This window comes from Dipodomys spectabilis, unplaced genomic scaffold (genome assembly GCF_019054845.1).
Source record: "Dipodomys spectabilis isolate Male_0828 unplaced genomic scaffold, ASM1905484v1 ptg000513l, whole genome shotgun sequence".
NCBI lineage: Eukaryota > Metazoa > Chordata > Mammalia > Rodentia > Heteromyidae > Dipodomys > Dipodomys spectabilis.
This window is the reverse complement of record NW_024871190.1, coordinates 418,680-439,900: the sequence shown is the minus strand read 5'-3', so window position 1 is coordinate 439,900 and position 21,221 is coordinate 418,680. Positions and strand designations below refer to the sequence as shown.

General features: G+C 39.7%; 1 pseudogene; it reads right to left on the bottom strand.

Annotated features, from left to right (window-relative positions):
* Positions 1-7,465: 7,465 nt before the first annotated feature.
* Positions 7,466-7,565, bottom strand: LOC122099432 (annotated as a pseudogene).
* Positions 7,566-21,221: the final 13,656 nt, after the last annotated feature.

The following is a 21,221-nucleotide window of genomic DNA, read 5'->3' as shown; positions in this document are numbered from 1 at the left end:
AGAAACCCTCAGGCTACACGGAACAGTAAGGGGAGTACCTGAACATGCACTGTTTCAAAAGCACTTTCTATGCTATGAAATCATTGTATTATAAACAAATTTCCTAGTTTGGTGCTGTTCATTATAACTACTCTGGAGCTACACCTAAAGGAACATCCATACACACGCAAACACATGAGGTACAGGACCTTTTTGTGGGGGCAGGTCCTGGGGTTGGATTATGAGCGTAGGCATTGTTCCTGAGCTGCTTTTGCTCAGGTACTGCATTAAAAGCCCCACATCTGGGCTTTTCTCTGAGCTCTTAGAAATAACAGTGTCATGGACTTTCCAATACTGGCTGGATTCAAACTAAGGTTCTCTACATCTCAGCCTCCTCAGAGCTGAGATTAGAGTCAGCAGCCACTGGCTCTTCCCTTTCTTTCCTTCTTCATTTTTTACTCTGGACAAGCTGACTTCTTAACAGGGTCATTCCATTGGTTTGAATTTATAAGTAAACTACCCAATGTTCTTTATAGCTGCTTTCTCTGAAAACGATTTTCTCTCCTCATCTTCTCCTCTGGTCACAGGCTTGCAACCAAAAGTGAGAAATGAGTGTTCCAGGATTTGGGAGCAAATGTCCACAGGACACATCAGTTCAGTCACTTTGCATTGAGCTGCAGTAAATTTACTGTCTCAGGATGAGTGGAACAAAAGCTGGAATGATCCTCATGCAGTCTGCACTGCTCCTTTTGCCTATAAAATGACCTACTAATTATGAGTGTTTCCAACCTTAAGTATCTAGGACACACTAGAAACATCTTCCTGTTTCTGTTTTTCTCCAGTACCTCTCGAGATTTAGACTAAAGGTTTGTGTGGAGCGGTTCCTCGGCGAATCCCTGAGGAAAGTTGCTTGAATCTTCCTCAGATCGCTGTCCAAAGCCAGCCTGAGCAGGAAGTTGTGAGTCTCTTTTCTCCAATAAACCACCAGAAAACCAGAAGTGGAGCAGTGGCCTAGAGGGAAGAGCTCCAGCTTTGAGAGAGAAAGCCAAGCAGGAGATATTGGCCAGAGCAGGCTGGAAAGCCTGGGAGGTGCTTATGTCCAATTTTTATCGACCAGATGGCTGGAAGTGGAGCTGTGGTGGTGGTAGAGCCTCAGCCTTGAGTAACACAACTCAGGATTGTATAGGGCCCTGAGTTTAAGCCTTGGGATGACTACAAAAAAATTCAAAGGGAGAAGGCCAAGTTATGTATCAGTGCCTTACCTACTTATGTGTGTATTACCTCCCTGAGTGCAAACAGACCATATGCAATGCTTCTGCTTTTATTTACTGATTTATTTTTCAGAGATGTCTGTTGCATGAACTGCATCTTAATCTTCATTTCAGGCCCATCGCTTTTCTCTTCCAGGGTTTCAGGCCTGTGTCTTTATATGATGCACACTTAGGCTTTCAGCAGGGTTTATTTACATTTTATTATGAGGCCAACACAGGAACAATCACAAATCAGGCAAGGGAAGACAAGATCAGGTTTCTTAGCAGTAACCGGTATTCAGAAAAATTAACTTGCGGATGAAAAATGGCAGCATACTTATGTAAAAAATACCATTAAGAAAAAGATGAGAGGGCTGGGAATGTGGATTAGTGAGAGACTGTTTGCCTAGCATGCAAGAAGCCCTGGGTTCGATTCCTCAGTAGGACATACACAAAAAAAGCCAGAATTGGTGCTGTGGCTCACGTAATAGAGTGCTACATATAGTGCCCAGGCCTTGAGTTCAACGGAGAACTGACAAAGAGATAGATAGGTAGGTAGGTAGGTGGGTGGGTAGATAATAGATAGATAGATAGATAGATAGATAGATAGATAGATAGATAGATAGATAGATAGATAGATACAAACATGATCGATGAATCTGCTCTTGGACGTCAAGAGGGAAGAAGGGAACAATTAGCAGTCATGAGGCCTTCTGCAGTGTGCCAGGATACCAGCATCGCATTCACATAACCACAGAGAAGGAAGACTGTCTCTCTCCCACTTCTCAGGCAGCTGAGGGCCCCAGAGCCAAGAGGGAAGAGCCAGGTGCTTGGAGAGAGAAGAGAAATGGCCCTGCTTCTCCTTGGACTGGGGATTGGCATTAATGATGTGCAGAAGGAAGGAAGGAGATTGGACTCACCGAGGTAGAAGAAGGGCCTTCAAATCTGAGAAATGAAGAGTGAAAAACCCACTCCTTAAAACCAGAGATCAGGGTTTTCAACTCTGTTCCTTCCCCCCCCCACACACACACACACTCGCACACTAAACTGGCTCTCTGTTGGTAACCTAAATATAGTTTGAGGCTCCCTTCACCTGAGGGAGGAAGGTTAATCAGTCATTGTTTGAAGAGGCTGAGAAAAGCCTGACCCTGGCATAACTCTAACAAATGTTTGAAGTCCCCCCTCCCCCATTGCTGGTTGTGCCTGGAATTAATGAAGTGGTTTTGCAGCTCACTTTCCTGTTGAGTGTGTACATTCTGCCTCCTAATCCTGCAGGCCTTGGTCTTTTCACCTAGCCTGGCTTTTGCAACTATTTTCTGTCCTTCAAATACAGTGATACAATGGAGTTCTTCCTGCTAACAGGGCTTTGACCCTGAGAACTACATTTGAACCCATGATGGGTTAATAATGTTTCTTTCCTGCTTCTATAGCTTGAGAACTTTAAGAACATTTAGAGGGCAAGTAACTTCTCATCACCAAGGGAAACCCAGGAAGCTCTTGAACATCTGAGGTTTCAGAAGTGGAAGTCAGAGTGTCATAGACTTTCCTACTCTGGCTGACTTTACCCTGTGATCCTGAGACCTCAGCCTCCTAAGATAGGGTGATGGGCGTGAGCTACTGATTCTCTGCTAGGTTCAGAACTGTAATGACATTTTCAGTACAAGTCAACTGCTTATCACAAAGGGCTTGGGGAGCATATTAACCCTTTCAACATTGGATCTTTCAGAACCCTGTAGCACACAAGGTTATAATGCTAGAGTCTCAGAGACTGGGCATATGGAGCTACTAAACTTGAACCTTGAGCTCTGACTCCAATTCTGGTATACATCAGCATTCATTTTCCAGAGAATGTTCTCTTAATTAGCAAATAGGAAAAGTACTTTGATTAACCCTCACATTTTTCCAGTTGTGTGTCTCGAACTCAAGCCTGGGCACTGTCTCTGAGCCCTTCAGCTCAAGGCAAACAGTACCACTTGAGCCACAATGTCTTTTGGTTGTTCATTGGAGTTAAGAGTCTAACAGGCTTTCCTTGCTTAGCCTTTCTTTGAACTGTGGTCTTCAGCTCCCAGTCTCCTGAGAAGCTAGTTTTCCAGATGTCAGCACCAGAATCTGGCCTATTATTTTTGAAAATCCTGGGGCTTGATCTTAGGGCCTGGGCACTCTCTGTGAGCTTCTTTATCTCAAGACTAGAGCTCTACCACTTGAGCCACTCCACAGCTTCTGGGTTTTTCTGAGTATGTGGCACTGAGGATTCAAACCATGGCATTCATGCATGCTGAGCAAGCTCCTTACCACTAAGTCACATTTCTAGCCCCACCCTTAAATTTTATACCTCAACTTGCCTATCCTCAAGAAAAGGCCTCTGATTATAAATCATCTAAAGAAATCCCTATAGGAAGGTTTCCAAAGATAAAGAAGACAAAGCTCATCTGTGGGCGAGACTCTAAACATGTGAAGACTGTAACAAATGCTTCCATTTAATTATGTATCATGTTTCAACACTTAATAAAGTATAAATGAAAATGAGTCAATGTCTTAAATTATTGTGAATCATTTTATAATAGATGTAAAACATGTACTAAATATTATGTGTATAATAATACTAAATGCAATAAACAATAAATAAATGAATCAAACAAAAAATAAAATACAAAATCAATAATAAAATTTATATGTAATAAACATACATATGTAAGTATATATCATATATTACATATGTATAGTAATATTATTTTCAATTGCAGGGCATTCATTTGGGCTTTCAGAACTCTAGCCTGAATTTGTTTTCCTCAAAGACAGTAAGCTTCGTCTTCACTCTTGGTGCAAAAGAGTTACCTGGAGGGTGAGATCAAATCACAGCAATTACAGAAATACTGACCCCAGTTCCACGACAGTAGCTTAATTTTTTTTTTTTTTTACTGAAAGCAGTTATGTTCATTCAGTTTCATACAGAGCATTAAAAAAAAAAAAAGCAGTGTAGAATTTCATACAGCTTTTCAGACATCCTTCCATTATCCCCAAAGTGCTTCTCTGAGCACTACATTTTTTCTTTTTTTGTACATTTTTATAGCAAAAATGTTGTACAGAGGGATCACAGTTACATGAGCAAGGTAATGAGTTCATTTCCTATTGAGCATTGTTGCCTCCTCTTTTGTTTGTTTTCCCCCTACCTTCCCTTCCCTCCCATCTCCACAACTACTCCCCCTGCCGAGCTCAGTGACTTTTCTTTATTTTTGGCTTGGCACGGGGTTTGAACTCAAGTAGTGGCAACGCTGCACCTTCCCTCACATTGCTACAGATTTACCAAGAACTGAGTACAAATTCCAGGTTAAGGAAGGAAACTGGCAGAAATTCCAAATGAGAGATCTTTATTTCTTTTTAATTTAGTTAAATAAGTAATTAATTGTTTTATTTATTCTTTATTTTTAACCACGGGGCTTGACTCAGGTTGTGGCTATGCTGACTCAGCTTCCATCACCCTAGGCTGTGGTGCAGTCTCTGGACCCATAGCCCATCCTGGGATCCTAGGCCCTGAGGGTTTGCAGGAAGAAAAAAAAGTAGGATACCACAAAAAGTGGCGAGCTTCAGAGGGCTGGGGTATTATGTCTTTTTCTTTGCACCGTGGGTCTGAATGACAAGGCTACAAAGTGGACATGACCTGCCGTTGCTCATACATGCAAGGCAAGCACTCTACCACTGAGCCACCTTCTATTTTCTCATTCCTAGGAGAAGCTGCACATGATCCTCATTTTCAGTCTGTACCTTTGGATAAGGAAGAACATCTCTCCTTTGCTCTCCATCAATTCCCTACTTTCCAGTTAAAATGACTTAGAATAATAAAAATGTAAAAAGAGAAAATAAACCATCATGAAAAAAACAGATGCAGAAAATTCACTGTATTTTTCCCACAAGTTCAACCAATATGAACTATTGGGGAAATACATGGACACCTTATTCCCACTGGCACTGAAAGACTCTAGTTAGGCAATTCTGATGAAGATGAGTAACAAAACGAAAAAGTGAGAAATCGTATCAATTGCAAGAAAAAAAAAAATGGAGTAGGATCCAAGCAAATTTCTTCTTTGTGCTGCTGAAAATAATCGGCTTACTAGAGTGTGGTGACTACTTTCCATAAAGGCCACTCATGTGAATACTAGGGATTACAATGAATATACCCCTCTTCATTGGGAAGCCTACAGTGGACATGTAGACATTGTCCATGAGTTGGTGGCTCAAGCAGCAGATATTCATGCAATAATTTTTAATGGCTGGATACCCCTGCGCAGTGCTTACTCGTGGAATAATACCAGTGTGGCGTCTTTCTTACTTCATCATGATGCAGATACCAATGCCCAAACTAAATGCCTCTTGACTCCCTTGCATCTTGCTGCTGGGAATATAGATAGCAAAGATACACTAGATCTCCTTCTGTTGAACCATTATATCAAACCAGGTCTGAAGAAAAACTTGGAAGAAACTGCCTTTCATATTATCAAAAGGATAAGTATGTATCACTACTCTTTGAAGTTGTGGAAGGTTGTACGAATTGTTCTATTAAGTTGTAATGGTTCGGGTTAAGTTTCTTTTCTTTTATCTTTTTTTTTGTTGAATTTTATTATTTTACTGTGAAAACACCATACAGAGGGGTTAAAATTACATGGGCAAGGTAATGAGTACATTTCTTATCAAGCATTGTTGCCTCCTCCTTTATTTCCCCTTCCCATACCTTCTCATCTACCCCCCACTCCCATCCCCCCTCACTACCCCTCCCCCCCCGTCAAAGTTGTAAAGTTCGTTTTTCTACCTGACGTCTTGTATATCTCATTGTTGCAATGGGTCAACCTGTATCCCTATTTAAACAATTTGTTTTTTCCCTTCCCCTCCACAAATCATACGAACATCAAATAAAATTAAAGTAGGGGTTTTACGGTGGTGGAGGGACATACAAAGCAGCAAAGATATCGTCTTATAAATATGTTAGAAACAATTGCAAGAAAGAAAAAAATAACATTTGAATCCTTATCTTGGGGTTCAATTCAACTAATATCAACTTATCTGACCATTTCTGTTTGTCTCAGACATATATTAGTTATTGCAAATAAGGGAAACCATGGGATCTGTTTCTTTGGGCCTGGTTTACTTAACTTAATATATTGTTTTCCAATTCTTTCCATTTCCTAACAAATGGGGCAATGGCATTCTTTCTGAGGGAGGCATAAAATTCCATTCCATAGAATTCTATTTTCTTAATCCATTCATCTACTTAGGGGCATCAAACAAGACCATACTAAAGCTACCAGAACAACTATGTTTATCGCAGCATTATTTAGCATAGCTAAGATATCAGTTACGTTTCTTAAACATCAAAATGCCAGTCCATTCTTTGTGTCCATACAAAATATTTTCACAATCCAAATAACAGCAATATCTTACTGTAAAAATTCCGTGGAATTTTTCCAATTGAATTGCCTGACTTTGATGTCAAAATGTATTTGAGTTGTTTGTGTACATCTATAATGATTTCTGCAGAGTTTGTGATTTTTTAATCAGAAATAATTTGATCTTATCTGTTGAAATGAGTGGTACAGAAGCTAAAGATATTTCTGGTTCTTGACTGAAAAAGGTATATTTTAAAATATTCTATATTCTGTGTTTGCATAATATCCATAATCTATTTAATTCTTTCCTAGATATACTTTGAATTCAACATTGTTTTATAATATGTTATTTATTAATAAATATGTCATTTCAGATTGCATTTCATATAGAAAATTTAAGATTATTTTTTTCTAGGTTCTTTTTTTTTTTTTGGTCCAGTCATGGGCCTGAACTCTGGGCCTCTGAACTCTGAACGCTGACCCTCAGCTCTTCAGCTCAAGGCTAGCGCTTTACCACTTGAGCCACAGAGCTACTTCTGACTTTTTTCTTTTCGCGTATGTGGTGCTGAGATATCGAACCCAGGGCCTCAAGCATGCAAGGCAAGCGCTCTACCACTGAGCCACCTTCCCAGCCCCTTTTTTAGGTTCTTATAGTAGTTTGTTTCTTTGGGATAAAATGATAATGTTAACTAATTTCAAAAGTTTTGTGAAGTTCTATGTAAAGGCCTTTCTAAGGTGAAGATTTAATACACTGATGTCAAACTAACGTTTAATTCTAACACTTGCATATATTGTTACACTTGTAATTTTGTAATTAACCTTTTAATAACTGTTTCTCATTTCTGCAACTGAACAATGAAAAATATGGAATACTTCACAAATTTTCATATTATCCTTGTGCAAGTGTTATGTTAATCTCTGTATTGTTGTAATTTGGGTATACGTGCTGCTGAAGCATGTAGTATCCTCTAAATTTAAGTAGTTAATGATGCAATCTTTATACAGGCTTATATCCTTGGGTGCCTATTTGTAGCAAGGAAACCTTATTGTTCCTAACAATACTATTGATCTTATTTCCATAAAATAATGTGTATAGTGGGAAAAAAATTATATTGTTCGGTCGATTGCTCACATTTGCGTTTTTTTGTCAATGACAATTTTAAGGCTTTTTCATTTTAGATTTGATCATACTTTGAAGCACTTATAGCTAGGTCCTAAAGTGATGGCTTTTTCAAGTTCTTATTTATGTAACTGAGTTAGCTTTGTGGAGCTAATAGATTCAACGTAAGCCTTGCTTAAGAGCTACTTCTAAACTTCTTCAGCTTAAATTTTCCAAATGAGGTCTTACTGGCACAAATTTCTACCTGACCCTTTATCCTTCTTCCATGTAGGAACAGACCAACCAGAATATCCTACCCTGACAGCATAGATTGTCTTACTGGAACAAAACTAATCTTAGTTACAAGGGATCATAGAGAGATGAACAGTTCAGCAGAACTGTTCAGACTAGAAGGTATTTTATCAAAATTTAAGTGTCTATTATACCTACCATTTCAAAAGTAACTAACGCCAAGGTGAAAAAAATTCGTCATATGCATGATTTCCTAATGTCTGGACTGTCTACCTTCCAACCAGGCAGGAACTTACACTACTGCCTTTCTATCACCAAATATTTCCATAGCTCCAGGAGAAGTCCATGTTTCTCCTCATTATTAAGCCTTAAATTGGTAATGTTTTAATCACAGTGTTTCCTCTTGCCTCCAGGCTGTAAATCTACAAATGCTAAAGATTTAGGTCTAACTCTACCTACCACTGAGGTACAGATAATGCAATAATACTTTAAAACAGAGTTGTCTTTGATACCCTAACCACAACAGAACAATGCAAAACATGTGCCCTTTTTATTATATTATATATAGTTATATATTTTATATTTATATGTGCTGATTTCATATTTCACACAGTGAAACTTAGTAGAATTAATTGATAATTTGACAAATAAATTGATAATTATTTATTCCAATAAAGAGAATTAGAATACAAATAATTAGGTTTAGAATACAAACTAGAATATAAAAAGTATCAATGTAATGTCTTAACTATAAACTTTTGATACCTTCTAAGTGTTCTTGTTCTTCTGAATTCACATGGTAAAAAAAAAATGTTGATTTCCTCTAAAGTATAAGAAATTTTACTCTGCTGCTCTGTTTATTGTTTCAACTCGCTTGTTCCAAACTGTTTTTTCTCCATATTTCTGAAGCATACCTATTGATTATACCCAAATTTTTCTGATATTATGTATACAAGATATTATCTTCTGCAAGATGTATGGGTCCTAGGATCCCATGTCCCAGTTACCCGCATCATCATATAACAGGGTCAAGACTTCTCAACTAGGCCCAGGCAACATGCCAACAGAAATAATTGAAGAGCCATGTCAATTTCTCATTTCCAATAATATTTCAGGGCCCCAATTCCTTGAGAAGCAGGAATTAGCAGTAAGCAATAGTGAAATGCAAGTCAACTTAAAATGAAGGATGAGACCACAAAATCTATGAGAAAGTACTGCAATTCAAACTTTCGGTTTACAGATGACTAGCCCATAGGAGTGAACAAGATCACAAAGTGTTACAAGACTATTTTTAATACCCCTTCCCTAATGATTAATGAACGATTTCAGTCCAGCATAAGTGGGCCTGAAAAATAGCTCCTGGAAGGATAGATCCACAATTGGTCTATAAAGGTCAGGAAAACTTGACTTAGAGGTCAAATGTAATTCAGAAAAAAATTAATTGAGAATATCCTTAGTGCTTGATAACACTGTGATATGTACAAGTTGCCATGTCGAAAACAAACTTTACAACTTGGGTGCGGGGGAGGGGAGGGAAGATTGGGTCAGGGCGCAGGGGGAGGATGCTAAAGGATGAGAAGTGGAAACAAAGGAGGAGGCTACAATGCTTGATAAGAAATGTACTCATTATCTTCCCCACGTAATTGTAACCCCTCTGTACAGTATTTTCACAATAAAAAAAATACACTGGTACTTCAGTAAAACTTGGTTCTGTGGTATAAAAATGTTGTCATTCTCAAAATATTTAATCTCCTGAAAGTGTATTCTTTTTCAAATAATCTTTGAAAAATCAAATTCGCAAACCAGGTACTAGTGGCTCACGCATGTAATCCTAAATACTCAGGAGGCTGAGATTTGAGGATCACGGTTCAAAGCCAGCCCAGGCAGGAAAGTCCGTTAAACTCTTATCTCCAATAAACCACTCGAATATCAGAAGTGGCACTGTGGCTCAAGTGATAGTGTGCTTGCCTTGAGCTGAAGAACACAGGGACAGTGCCCAAGCCCAGAGTTCAAGCCCCACGAACTACCAAAAAAAAAATCACATTCGCCAAAATAACATTTGACAAATAAATGATACTTAGTGGCAATAGAGTTACAATAGAGGTACAATAGAGTTGATTTACTTACCCAGCACTAATGCCAATCAGGTTGAACCATTCATTAAACTGTAGAAATAGTACCACCCACCATTTGTGTTATTCATTAGGTGCCTTTCAAATTTGTTAAATGTATCAGCCTCCCATATTTCAAACCCAAACGTTAGATAATAAAGTAAATTTCATCATTTAATAAGGTACATTTTAAAAAGTCACAAATAGTTGCCTTATCATATGTTATTTTATGTTTTTCCTATCTGTCTAACATAGTAAATCTTGAATATGGGTACTCGTCAGAGATGAGACAAACATAAAATCTGTCTTCTATTTCTATCATATTCCTCTATAATAGTAAATTTTAATTTTCTTTTTTTCAAAACTTAAATGTAGTACAAAATATTATCCCATGTAAAATAAAATAATCACACACCCTTGTACAAAGCCATTTATAAAAATTGGTAGTTTGGAATACATTCTAAACCATTTTTAAACTTTCTTGTTGACTAACGATTAATCTTCTAAATGGATGAGAATTAAATCATGTCTTGGTGCTTCACGCCTCCAGTCTTGCAAATTATTATTGCAGATGAATGAATTATGGAAATATAAGCTGACATAAGTTCAAGTATATGCAGGATTGAAACTCCATGGAATGTATATAAACCTTTCAAACTATCAACAGAGAGTTTAACAGAATGACTATCAGGAAGTTGAAGCTAGAGAGGAATAATTGTAAATACATAGAATGAATGAAAAATGGAACAAGGGGCAAGCACAGCTAGAATATCAATGTACACATGTGATAAGGAATTGGTAAATCTGAAATACATCTTGGAGAAGGAGTTGGTTGACTATGATAGAAGGAGTGAAATCTGATCCAGGAGCATTGGACAATTAGATGGACATATTTAATTGTAACACACTTGCACAACCTTTTGAAATTCAGTTAAAAAACACACAAAAATTATAACCAAACAGCAATCTCTAGAGAGTATGAATATGACCTCTCAAAATTTTAAGCAGTTAATGAAGGGCAGTATTAGGAAAAGCAAACAAAACTATTAAAAGAGGGCAGTTAGGGGTAGGGGAGAAATTTGAACAGATTTAAATAGATTGTCTCAGGTTATAAATCACCTATATCTGCTGCAAAAGTTATCTTCCTTCTGCGAGTTCTCTCTGAACTGGATACTCCACTCCTGAGCCACACTTGATAGCTTGTGAAGATAGAATGCAAGAGAAAAGATCAAGAACCCATTACTCTGCTGGAAAGAAAACAATTCTCTGTGTTTCCTTTCATCTCTCTTCACTACTCTTTCTTCATACTTTTAAGTCAATTGATTTTGAATTATATATTTCCTTCTTTATTCTGGAAAAGTAATTGGTGAAAGTAATTCACTAAATATTATTTGCAATTTTTTTATCATGCTGTTTACTTGTTCAAGGGAGTCCATTAAACTTCACCCCTGCATTTGGTTGCCATAAGAACCCAACATTGATGTTAATCAGGACAAACTGTAATGTAAAACTTTGTCTCCAAAAAACCCAGTCCAAGAAACTGTGATCACAAATGTTTGGATATCCGTTTTTCTTTTTTTCTTTTGCCTTGAAAGTCTTCTTGTGTCGGGCTGGGAAGGTGGCTCAGTGGTGGAGTGCTTGCCTTGCATGCTTGCTGCCCCGAGTTCGATTTCTCAGCACCATATAAGTAAAAAGAAAAAAACCGGAAGTGGCATTGTGGCTCAAGTGGTAGAGCACTAGCTTTGAGCTGAAGAGCTGAGGGACAACGCCCAAGCCCAGAGTTCAAGTCCCACGACCGGACCCCCCAAAAAAAAAAAAAGAAAGAAAGTCTTCTTGTGTCTAAAGTGCCCACAAACATAAGTACTCCAACACTTTTTGGTTCAATAACGTCTTACCTCAAAGATATCCTTTGCTAATAAGATGCTTAGAGGAAACCGCAGAATACTCCACTTTTATCTTCTCTCTTAAGACTCTCCTTAGATACCATATCAGAAACAGTGAAGTTATTCTTTGCAAAATTATTTCAATAGATTATTTTTCTCTTAGTCTTGCATTTGGTCAACAAGATATATGGAAGAGAATATAGTTAAAGCACCCATACCTTGGATGACAGTGTCTGTTACAAAGGACAATGCTTCTATGTCCTATTTCTATGTCCTCCTCTTAGCTCTTGCCTGATTTCCGATTAATCACAGCTTCTTGGCTCCAAGTCTAGTGAAGGTGAAGGACTCTAAGACCTCCCCCACTGCTACATCTTCATGGTTTCTCCTTTAAAACTCCTTTAAGTTGCCTCCATTGGATGTGGGATTTATTTTCATGTCCTCATTCAATCAGTTCTGCATTGTAGTGAGCCAAATCTGCTCTGTAAAATCACTTTAGGTAGCAAAAATATTACAATCTATATCAAAAAGTTTTGGCCTCCCTCCACTGTTGAAGCCAATTTGCTTAGCTAGGGCTTCTAAGAACACTCTTTTCTTACTTTTTCCATGTGGTCAATTCTTTTCTGATCCCAAAACTTTTTGGCTTATGTAATAAGAGAAGTATTCACTATCTCATTTTAATAAGGATTTATATTTGTGAGCCACTTAGAAATGTGAAATCACTGGTTTGAAGTATCCAATCAGAATTTTTTCTGTGTTTCAATGATTCACGTGCAAAGAAATTGTGGAAAGTATTACAAACAAAAAGTGTAAACCCAATAGCTTTTTTCATTGTGGAGGGCACTTTCTCCCTAAATATTTTGACCCAAATTATCTTTTTCAGAGGATTACTGTTTGGTAATTAAAGGTCAATTCACAAATTTTGATGTCATTTTTTTTTAAGAAATTTGAATTAAATTGCACTATAACCTTGTTTCACACAGTGAGAGAATATTTCCTGGGTAAGGACAGTTTTCAAGGAAAGCTACAGGATTTACAGCAAGGTTTCTGAGGTTTGTTGGTTTAGTGTGAAAATGAGCCATCTTCACTCACATTGCTCCCTTTCCACTAAGTCTCCATGGATTTCTTTGCATGAAAGCCTATTTTCCCAGGCAATTTTAAATTTTCTTAATAGGCTACGTTGTTTAAAAGTTTGAACAATTAAAATTTATGTGTCATATTTTTAAAACTCTTTTGAAATTCCTTTATCAAAACCGCAAATTCACCAATCCTAATTCCACCTTTACCATCAAAAACAGTTAACATGTTGTTTTCACGATATAGTGTCCATGCAACTATTATTTTCCAGTAGCTTCGTTATGCATATATATGACCATATAAGCTGATGTTGAACAAAATGAACTCCAAGATATGGAATCAGAGAATTTTATTTGCAGTTGTTGTTTTTTATGTATTATGTGATTTCTATTTTCTTTGGTTTTTTCCCTTTGGTTTATCCCTTGCTGTACTTGATTTTGGTACCCTGTGTATTGTGTATACATTTACCTTAATTAGGGAAGGGAAGAGGAACATCACAATGGTGACACAAATGACAAAGGCCAAACCAATGCATTAGCAATACTCACAAGACAATATGTTGGAAATATACATTACAACTTGTGAGGGGGTACGTAGGTGAAGGAAAACTGTGAGAAAAGTGAGGGAGGAGGTAACAAGTTTGAAAAGTTATGTATTCACTACCATACGATCACTGTAACCCGACTGCACATCACTTTGACAATAAAATTATATTTAAAAAATAAGCTGCATAAAATAAAATTTCACTGTATTGGTATAGTTAACATTATTCTTTATATAGTAAAATTAAAAAATCAATACTATTTGGCATCTAATTTAATTACCCTTTCTTTATCAGAAGGTCGTCAACTTGAATGTTATCCAACTAGACAATATTTTCACAATATATTTGCATATTTTGGAAAAAAATAAATTTAGCACTTCACACACATAAAACCGAAAACAATTTACTTCTATGGAAACCCATAACTTTTAAAATTAAATAAGTTGTGAGGACAGAATATATGTGTTCTTCAAAATTCCTATGACTAATAACTACTCATTTTCAGATTCTGAACATTCCATACCTGAGAGATTCAAAACAGTACTTGTTTTCATGTTATATAATTCTGCCATGGATGCAGATTCTAATGGGGTGTTACACATTGAGAAGTCAACAGAAAAATAGCCACATTCTTGTAGAGGATAAAACTATGAATCATCTGTAATAATTCTTCAAGAGTAAGCAATCCCAAACTTTATACCATAAAGTCATCTTAGCCCAACAGTTTCCAACTTGTAAGGTGCACCTTAAAATTCCCTTATTTCACATCATGAATAGCTTATCTGTACTGTGAAAAAATACTGCACCTCTGGTATTGTGATGCCTTCCTTGTTCTGCAAAGAACACCACAATAAACTCAGTTGCATCAATTTTCCCCCAGTGGTATTCTTGAGATCAGAACTCTTGCAAATATTATTTATATTTATACTTTTTAACTATCATAGATATTCAGGATACTAAGATCAGAAGATTATGGTTCAAAGCCCATGCAGGCAGGAAGGTCCCTTAGAATCTTATCTCCAATAAACTTCTCAGAAAAAGCCAGACACAAGTGGCACTGAGGTTGAAGTGGTAGGGCAGGAGCCTTGAGCTCAGAGACAGTGTCAAGGCCCAGAGTTAAAGTCCTAGGTCAAACCAATAAAACAAAAACAAAAATTGGGCTGGGAAGGTGGCTCAGTGGTAGAGCAATTGCCTTGCATGCATGAGGCCCTGGGTTCGATTCCTCAGCACCACATAAGCAAAAAGAAATAAAGCCGGAAGGGGCGCTGTGGCTTAAGTGGTAGAGTGCTAGCCTTGAGCTGGAGAGCTGAGGGACAGCATCCAGGCCCAGAGTTCAGGCCTCACGACCTGACCCCCCCCCAAAAAAAACTAAAAATTAACCCAAATCTAGCATTTTTCTCATTGTATACAGAGGCACATAATTAAGGAAATTGCTTCCAGTGTAACATATAAGTAGAAGAAGATGTCACACAATTATTCTCTTCATACCATGTTATACCAAACCCTCAAAAAGTTTTTTTTCTAAATTTATAAATTAATATCATCCATTCGTTGGCAACTCTGTCTAGATTATTCACATTATCATTTTATACCTGAACTGTTGGAATGATCTATTAACTAAGTTCTAATTATAACTCTCTTGAAAGAATATTCTAGGCAAATTGAATGCCAGAATCATTTGTGAATTTGTCAGTTAAAACCTCTACTTAAAAAGAATTTTGTAGTATCCAATAGAATATGGAATTACAAAAAGAAACAATTTATTTTGAATCTAAATTCTAATTTTGCAAGGTCCACAAAGTCCTACATTAGAAGAACTGTGCTATTTCTCCGGGCTTAAGTTTTGTAAAACTTCATCATTTCTTTGGCATCCAACAGAATGACGCTTACTTACTTTTTCAAATTTTGGATGGGAATCATGAGCTATTTTGCATCTAAGAATATTCTGTAATCAAGAGAGATTTAAAACACAACTGAGGATTATATATTAGTTGCATTTCAACTGGAAACTTCACTTCTCAAAACATAATGACAAAATAAGCCCATACTTCCAACTGTGTATTTCTTTCTTGTAATTTGGTTTGTTTTATTGAGACAAAATTATACTACCTGGTCCAAGGACGGTATCACTATGTAATTCCACTCTCTAATCTCCGGTCTTAGTCTGAGTGCTAGAATTCCAGGCTTGTATCACATTGCGCTGCCATAGTTTGTTGGTTTATTTAATCTAGAAACACACTAGCAATTCTGAACTTCTCTGATGATCTTATCCATTGACTGCTCAGATTGTTTATGTACAGTTTTGAAAGATGTTCTAACATTTGACACAGGATATGAACATTTTCAGATGCACCTGCAGGGGTCTATGATTCATTCCTCCATGGATCTGATCCCTTTAATAATGAATTCTTGACTTTCTTACTATCTCTGGTCCTTACCTATATAATAGTCTCAAACTTTTTTGAAGAAAGTTCACTAGAGGACTTTTTAATATTAAAATTTATCACTTGATTCTAGTATTACTCAGGACATATTTTCTATTGCTTTGTAACTTTTCTACATATTCGGAGAGTTGTTTCATTTGTGTATTCGTGGGTGTACATATAAGTGCCTCTGTGTGTATGCGTATGTTTGTATATATGTATGCAAAAGCCTCAAGCTCTTATTCAACAATCTTGCTCATGAGTGGTATTCCATCACTTGAACTGTTCTTCCAATGCAGATTTGGCTGTTAATTATAGATAGTGTCTCAAAGATTGTTCTGCCCAGGCTGGATGCAAACTGAACTTCCCAGACTCCTTTACATTCTTAAGTTTTATTTTTCCAAGAGTATCAACTTTTAAACTACAAACATTTTTGTGAGTGTTAAGTCTAACCTGTAGTCCAGATTTTTAACTCAAGAATTCATATAAAGGTAGATGAACATACACATTACATATGCTGAATGTACACTGTTAGAAATGTGATCTTAAGCTGGGTGGCGGTGAGATCTGAGGATTGAGGTTCAAAGACAGTAGGAAAGTCCCAGAGACTCTTTTCTCTAATTAACTACAAGAAAACTGGAAGTGGCACTGTGGCTCAACTGGTAGAGCACTAGCCTGGAGCTGAATAGCAGAGGGACAGAGCCCAGGGTTCAAGTGCCATGACCAAAAACAACAACAACAACAATATATATATATATATAAAGGAAATAAAAAGAAATATGATCTTTGCCTCCAGGTTCATTGCTAGTATAATCCCTGCTCTTTCAAGATGGATGTTTTTTCCAGTTAAGTCCATTCTCTTATATCTGAATTGCATGGAACCAGAATCATACTTCTATTCTACTTTTTACAAATTTGCACGATTGGAAGTGTGATTTAGAAAGGGAGTGGCCTCATACTTCATGTTCCCACTTGGGGAAACTTAAAGTCATATTTGGACTTTTTGTTGGTCATGGGACTGGAACCCAGGGGTTCACGCATGGTAAGCAATCACCGTACCATGAAGCCACATTCCCAGAGCTCTAAATGACTTTCTTAAGATGGTATTATATTTTCATTCCATAACTATGTATCATAATTTTGGCCAGTTGCTAGAAAAGGACATAGAAAACAATATTAAGTTCAATAAGGCTGGATGGACAATGAGTAACTGTCACGGTCTAGCCAGGGCACAGAGGGCTTACCTCATAGGGCTGGTTCAACAGGCCGAGTAAGACAGTTGCGGACCCACAGCACACCTCCAGAATGAGAGGGCCACCTTGGGTTCCAGCCACATGGGGACACTGGGCCACCTATTCAGTCCCCATTCAACCAGTTCCTGAGAGAGAGACAGAGAGACAGAGAGAGAGAGACAGAGAAAGAGAGAGAGAGAAAGAAATAAAGAAATAAAGAAAGAAAGAAAGAAAGAAAGAAAGAAAGAAAGAAAGAAAGAAAGAAAGAAAGAAAGAAAGAAAGAAAGAAAGAAAGAAAGAAAGAAAGAAAGAAAGAAAGAAAGAAAGTCAAAATTACAATTAAGCCGGGTGCCAGTGGCTCAGGACTATAATCCTAACTAAGAGGCTGAGATATGATGAACATGGTTCATAGCCAGCCCAGCCGGGAACGTCCATGAAACCCTTAATCTCCAAAGAACCACCAGAAAACTGGAAGTGGCACTGGGGCTCAAGTGGTAGAGTGCTAGTCTTGAGCTGAGGAACTCGAAGACAGCACCCAGGCCCAGAGTTCAAGCCCCACAATTGACAAGAATTGGACTTCCCACCACAAGAAGTTTGCTGAATACCACACATTTTCCTAGGGACCATGGCAAAGAAGTCAGGCTGAGCTTTCTGTCAACTGGAGGGCATGAGTTGGTCACCTGGCTTCTCTGTGCCTCATTTTCCCCAGGTACATAACTGAACACAGGGAAGGATCTCCTTCCTCATAGGAATAGGATAAGGATGAAAGAGAACTGTGTTTTGTTTCATAAACCTGTACATGTCACAGGAATAATAACAGGCCTCATCTGAGCCCTTTCCCAGTTATCTTACTGTCGTATGCTCACAATATTGCCAAGAACCGTATCTGACAGCCGCTCCTTCTGTGCCTGGCCCTGCTCCAGAGATCCCTCTGTATTGATCCCTTGTTTCCTCACAACTGTCCCAAGATGAGCCTGAGGTACAATGGTGGAGGCCCAACCCAGAGCTCTATGGCTGCTGTAAACTAAGTTTGGGACACTCATCTAAACTGATGACTGAGCATGGCGCTATATGTCTACCATCCCAACTAAGGAGGACCGGGCCTCGTGGTGCACACCTGTCACAGATAGGAGGACCACGATCCAGCCCAGCCTATGCACATATTGAGTGAGTCTCTATTTCGGAAATGCCCAAGACAGAAAGGCTTGGCTGCCATGGTAGAAGACCTGACTGGCAAGCGTAAGGCCTTGAGTTCAAACCCTAATACACCAAAAAGAACAAGAGTCCCGGTGGCAGAGGCTCATGTCTATAATCCTAGCTACTCAGGAGGCTGAGATATGAAGATCACAGCAAAAGATTTAAAATAGGTTTGGCCTCACCCATCAGAAGTCATAATGAGAAAACCCGGAGTCTGACTTATGCTGGTGCACTCCATACCAGCAGGGCTCACATCCTTACTAAGTGCTGGCCATGCTTTCTGTCCCCCTGGGAAGCCAACCCCTGTGGGCCCCATACTCAGGTCCTACCAAGCTCCAGCTGCCACCAACCAGGCCCAAAGGAGTAGACAGCTCCAAGGCACACAGGTCCCTTGGTCTTATAATATAATATTGCTGAGTCCCCTTCAAGTGTCTCACACTTCCAGGTCCCCAGACCTCAGTCACAAAGCCCATGCATCCCCCAAATGTAACAAGCAGAAGTTACCAAAGGACCACGCCTCCTCATTACAATCCACTTCTACACACACACACAAACACACACACACACACACAAATCCAGACCAGTGACAGAAGACTCGTCCATGAAGCACCTGCAATTTTCCAAATGATCACTCACCTGAGCACAGTCAGGTTATACAAGGAGGAGGATGTTATATCTCTCTCTCTCCTTCTTTCTCTCTCATGCACACACACACACACACACACACACACACACACACACACACACACACACACACACATACACACACACACAGAGTCTCAGAGAAGTGCCTCTCCAGAGTTGTTGGTTCCTCATCTGGGACAATGTGCAAGCTGGAGCACAGGAGTTCCCTTAGAAGAGTCAGGGGTTCCCACCCAAGTGGAGCATCACTCTAATGATGCAGCACCACACACACACACACACACACACAGACTCAGAGCAGTGCCTCTCCAGAGTTTGTTGGTTCCTCATCTGGGACAATGTACAAGCTAGAGCACAGGGGTTCCCTTGGAGTAATCAGGAGCTCCCACCCAAGGGGAGCACCACTCTAATGATGCAGCATACCCTGCCTATCACTTTCTCCAGGGCCAGACCCTTGACTCCCCATTCACCAAAAGCATAGGCCAGGACGCTGGGTGAAGGAGTTCTGAGACAAGTGGCTCCTCAGAGCCAGGAGAGGAAACAAGCAGGGGGTCATGGTGACCCCAGAGGGGTATCTGACATGAGGTGGGGGCGGTATTGGGGATATGGATGGGGTCCTAAAGGATACATACATGGATTTAGTCCCTACATCCAGCCTGCATGCTTCTGGTCCACATGGCAGATTCTTGGGAAGGACAAGGAGACCAGATGTACTGGGAGCACCAGCAGAAACTGGCAGAGCTGGGAAATGTGATCACTCTGTGAGAACAGTTGAGAGTTGGGGGAGGGGACAGGCTGGGTGTATGTGTATGTGTGTTTGGGGGGGGGTGTTCCTCCCAATATTTACATTCTGCCTTGACCCCCAGCACTCTCACTTCCCTAATGGGCTCTTCTGGGACCCTCTCTTCAGGTGAAAGAGTGACCGAGCACAGAGGACAAGGGCTCACACAGCAAGAGAGACCTGCATCCAGTTCCCCCAACCCCAGAAAAAGAAAAGACCCAAGAAGGCAGGTGTGAAGGTGCTACACCCCACCTCTGACTAAAGCCACCAGGTTCCCAACAGGAAGATGAAGGGTACAGATAGGTGGCTGTGTGGCTCCCACTGCTCCAGTCCAGGGCCTCTGTGGTGCCCCCTCCTCACCCATCCCTGCATCTCCCTGTTTCTTGGGACACTGGCAACTAGGGATGGGGGTGGGATACACTGGTCAACACCCACTCCCACCCCTGGGGCACATTTGTGGCACAGCCCTGGCCAGACTGTAGGGCATGGGGGATCCGGAGGTCCAGTCTGGAGGGGGAGTATCACGTGGTTTGGGGGTCATAGGATATGGGCCCAGGAGGAGGCCATTCACTTGTGCTGCTGGGAGAAGCTTTTGGAGGCAGCTTCGGGTGGGTTTGAGCAGCAAAGGCAGTAGCATGGCAAATACTCAGGCCTGGAGCAGAGACAGGGGGGGCTGGACCAGTTTGGGGCCACAAGCCTGCCTGTGGAGTGCCATCACCTGAGGACTCCAAGAGGTGCCATGGGTCCAAGCAAGCAGTGCTCGGTTTGAAATGCAGTGCCGTGTGGAATGCTAAAGGGGACCGGTGAGTGGGCAGGTGCATGGCAGTGCTGAGCAAGGCCTTTCCTCCTATGGCTTGAGTCTCTTGATCACCACTCAGCCACCTCTACCTTCCTCAACTGTTGGTAGTGGTGTCAACCAACAGAGGAATTCCAGTGCTATCAAGCAGCATGGAATGTGGGTGTGACCACCATTCTTATATCCCATTGGTCAGAAAGAATCATGAAAGAATGGGAGTGTGGCCGGAATCCTGTGATACAGGCAGAATGGGCAGAGTGAAGATGACAGTGGCTTCCTCAGCCCCTTTCCCAGGGAACTCTGTCTACTAATTCAGTTGGGGACAAGAGAGTGACTGGTTTTAGATTGTTGTGTATGTCTGTTTGTTGCCAGTCCTGGACCTTAAACTCAGGACCTGGGCACAGTCTGTAAGCTGCTTTTGTTCAAGACAAGCCCTCTACCATTGGAGCCACACAGCTCTACTTCTGACTTTGTGGGCATTGAAGTTGGACAGGGGTCTCAAGGACTTTCCTGCCTAGGGTGAGTTTGAACATGATCCTCCTATCACAGCCTTGTAAGTATCAAGGAGGACTGCTGAGAG